The sequence below is a fragment of the Pantherophis guttatus genome, chromosome 1 (assembly GCF_059756535.1).
Source record: "Pantherophis guttatus breed Tessera chromosome 1, ASM5975653v1, whole genome shotgun sequence".
NCBI lineage: Eukaryota > Metazoa > Chordata > Lepidosauria > Squamata > Colubridae > Pantherophis > Pantherophis guttatus.
This window is the reverse complement of record NC_142063.1, coordinates 65,182,803-65,186,739: the sequence shown is the minus strand read 5'-3', so window position 1 is coordinate 65,186,739 and position 3,937 is coordinate 65,182,803. Positions and strand designations below refer to the sequence as shown.

At 35.4% G+C, this 3,937-nt stretch overlaps 1 long non-coding RNA gene across 1 annotated transcript; it reads left to right on the top strand.

The window, feature by feature from the left end:
• Positions 1–1,456: 1,456 nt before the first annotated feature.
• LOC132710611 (uncharacterized) lies at positions 1,457–3,373 on the top strand. The gene is made up of 2 exons (XR_009621289.2): positions 1,457–1,579; positions 3,202–3,373. It is a non-coding gene; the product is annotated as an uncharacterized LOC132710611 (long non-coding RNA).
• Positions 3,374–3,937: the final 564 nt, after the last annotated feature.

Genomic DNA, 3,937 nt, shown 5'->3' with positions numbered 1-3,937 from the left:
AATTATTTTGTACTCACCTCCTTTTCTCCCCACAACAACAAGAGAGATGAGTGAAATGAATTGAGCTAAGAGAGAATGACTGGCCAAATGTCCCTCTGCCAGCTTTCATGTCTATAAGAGTCTTCCACATTTTAACCCAGCAATTGACATGCTACAACAAACTGCCTCTCTAAATACTGTTAAATACTGGTGAGATCAATGGGACAAGTGTATAAGACTGTGCCATTTAATGTGTGAAGCCTGTTTAGTTGCAGCAGATGGCAACATCTAGTTAGCAGTGTCTGGGTTTAGAAACCAAGTAAGATCAGGCTTCCTACTGCTTGGTTATACTGTAGGCTTCAAGGGAAATTTAAAAAAAAAAGTTCAAGGCAAACCACTTCTGTCTTAATGAAAAGAAAGAAGTAAAGGAAGGAAACAGAAAAGGGGGACTTAGATGCTAGTCAACTACTATGATGAGTTGAGACACTGCCCAAGGTTTTTAGGTATTTAAGAAATCTCATATCTGGAACCAATCCACTGTGAAAGTTTTGTTCATTTTACATGCCCTGGTACCAATTATTTGCAAAAAGAAGACAATCCTACATTCTAAGGCAGTTCTTCCTTTCCCTCAAAAGAAAGAATAGATAAGCAACATACCTTGTGTAATGATCTATTTCTCCAAACCAAGTCAACCTCAGGGTACCAACTCCAGTGCATACCAAGAGATTTTGTTTTCTACGTAAAGAATATGCACTATAGGTGTATATGCATATATGCCTGTCAAAAGTCACATTCCAAGAAAAGAGAAGGGCCAGGGTTGTCCCTCTCACAAAAACAGCCTAATTTGAATGAATTGAATGAATAAAAATCAATCAAAATTAACTACTTGTAAAATAAGACCCCATTATACTTGATCTTTCCTTGCATGTATCAACAGTTCTGTTTTTTTAATATGCCAAATTAAACAAGTGCGAACACACATTCCTCTGCTACCTTTAATCAGAAACAGAAAAAAGGGGAAGTTGAAGATGGAGTAAGAGGAAGTGTGAGAAAGGGAAAAAAACCAGATATGGTTGAGGTGAGTAGGGAAGGAATGGGGTAGGGAAGACAGTAGGGAAGGGTAGGGAAGGAAGGAAGAAAGGGAAAAAGAGAGAAATCATGTTTAGTAATTGCAAAGAAAATTTAGATTCACCAGTCAACTATTGCTGTCAAGCAGCATCTAATTTAGAGATGCATTCACTTTGGAGTTGTGTCACCATATGAGCTGGCTAACTCACTGCTCACTGCAGGAGTTCAATTCTGACTGGCTCAATGTTGACTCAGCCTTCCATCCTTCTGAGGTCAGTAAAATGAGGAGCCAGATTATTGGAGACAATATGCTGACATTGTAAACTACTTAGAGAGGGCTGTAAAAGCACTATGAAGCAGTATATAAGTGTAACTGCTATGGCTACTGTTATACTTTGCAACAGTAGAGTCTAGTGGTTTTCTCCTTTGTTTCAGTAAGAAGGTAGCAAAACCTGAGAGACAAATGGAAGAAGCAAGAGGCAGGAAATAATGTCTCCCCAAACCAGGATCAGAAAGAAAGAAGAGTTGCAAGGTAATGGACACCCCTCTCCCCCCCTTCACAACTTAGCAAAGAAATTCAGGATCACTGGTAGAGAATAAGGAAAGCTGACTCAGTCAACTTCCATTGTCCCCCTTTCCTGATTTTTCCTCCTTTTAAATTGATTGATCCCATTTTCGTTTTAGTTCTAAAAGTATTTTTGTTCCTAATTCCTGTAATATATATTTTAGCTTGCAGTGTTCCCTTTTTCTTCCTATAGCTATTTCTTCTAAAATAATTCATTTCTGAATGTAATGTTTGTCCTAATAGCTACACTCTCATGCAAATTTTTAAAAAGTTAGAGAAGTAAAATGCAGAAAAAATATAATTGTGGAAGATCACTGAGTTTCAACTAAGGTATTGATTCAAAAACAGAAATTTCTTCTTCATCTCTGTTAAAGATTACCAATGATGCTTGAAAAGGAAAAAAAAATACTCATTTCTTAGATGGCCTAACTCTTTAACATATTTTTATTGTTTTTAGTGTTTTGATTGTAATATATTTTTTGAATTTAAGCTGTTCAGAGTCATTGATTGAGATGGGTGGCTATAGGAATTGACTAAACAAATATACAGACAAATAAATAAAATGTCATAGAAGGGAAAGCTGAAATGAGAAAGGAGGACAGGAACATCTAATTGGAAGTTCAGAAAAACCAAATGCTAAGAGAGAAAAATAAAGATGGCCATGTAAAACAAATGATTAAAGAAATGACATGTTAGAGGGTTAGCCATTGAGTATTAATTTTAAAAACAACAACTCTCTGTAATTTTATATGGTGTACTTTATTATGAAATTGAGTTTTCTCTTTCTTCATCTGGAGCAAATAGAAATACTAACTTAATCTGTATAAATCATGAGATTAGGTCAGTACAGAAATTGTGTTAATAAATCAGTTGCTATTAATGGAATCAACATCTTAGTTGGATAGAGATAGCTCAAATCTGTCATTTACACAGTATTGTCATTTTTGAGGATGTATTCATTTCAGCCCAGGAAACAATTGTATTTGTTCCAATGTATCTATATTTACAGTCTGAATTATTTTATGCTGTACAGGTTATAGTGACTTACTCCTCCAGTAAATTTATTGTTTGCCCTGGTTCTAATTTATGAAATCACACTGCATACATATGGCATACACTGAATAGGCAAGAGTTGTTTTTGCTTCTGTTCTGCTTTTAACAAGCAGCTTTTGTATCTCCAGATCTTTATTGGGTAAAAGCAGAACAGAGAATACAGTAAGGGGCCTACTAAGAGATGGGACAGCTCTATAGACTTACATCTGGTTATGGAAGTATATGGAATTATTATTAGAATCTGCTCTGAAATGCCTATACAAGGAAAATGAATGAATGAGAACAGAAAAAAATAGAAAACCAGTAGTAACTTAAATTAGCTTTGAAAAAATGGAAACAAGGTTTGGGAACTTTAAAGAATAAGATATACATACATACATACATACATACATACATACATACATACATACATACATTGACCAGCAGTTATCACTTAGAAAAACTTTTTTATTTTCACATAGAGATATGAATTATGATGTGTAGAAGCTGAAATCATCTGCATTTTTCTTGATTATTTTCATTTTTTTTTCTTCCAGAAACAACCTTGATCTGTGGGGAGAAACATTTTAGAGCTTTCTCAGTTTTGCAGAACATTTTCTACAGTTGAATGCTAATTCTCCTGCCCCGCCTCCACCCCTTTTATACTTCCTCGTCAAAACCTGCCTTTATGAGAGACCCATATTATTAAATAGCCGGCTGCACCAATGATTTCTACTGCTTTGAGTGGCATTTCTCACCCCACCGATCATTACCCAAACACACTTTGCTGCTAATTTCCTGGAAGATTCAAATGTTCTTCTTTCAAGGTCATCTCAAAGGATAGTTTAAAGAGCTTTTTTCGCCTGTAAAATATGTATATTTACAAAAGCATGCATAAATGGTCACCAAGGAAGATAAGCTATCAGAGAGTAAAAAGATGTCTTTTCTTATACAGTTCACACACCAGTGAAGCAGATAAAATTGGTTTTGTACCTAGCCTATGAATACACTGTTAGGAACTCTGTCCTGAAAATTGATCTATACTACTGAGATAAAATTGAATGCACCTCTTTTCATAAATATCTAACTGTGCTATTAAAATGTGATGGTGCTTGCCTAAATACCCATCAGCTACAGTTCCACCACCTTGAAGCATATCACATGCAAAAGGGATCTTTGTGATGGACTGTGTAAGGACATGCTAGGTTTCATCAAACATATGTAGAAGCCACCAAAAATATTTCTGCACAGCAGCAATTGTTAAAACTTGCAGATCATTTACTGCATCTTATG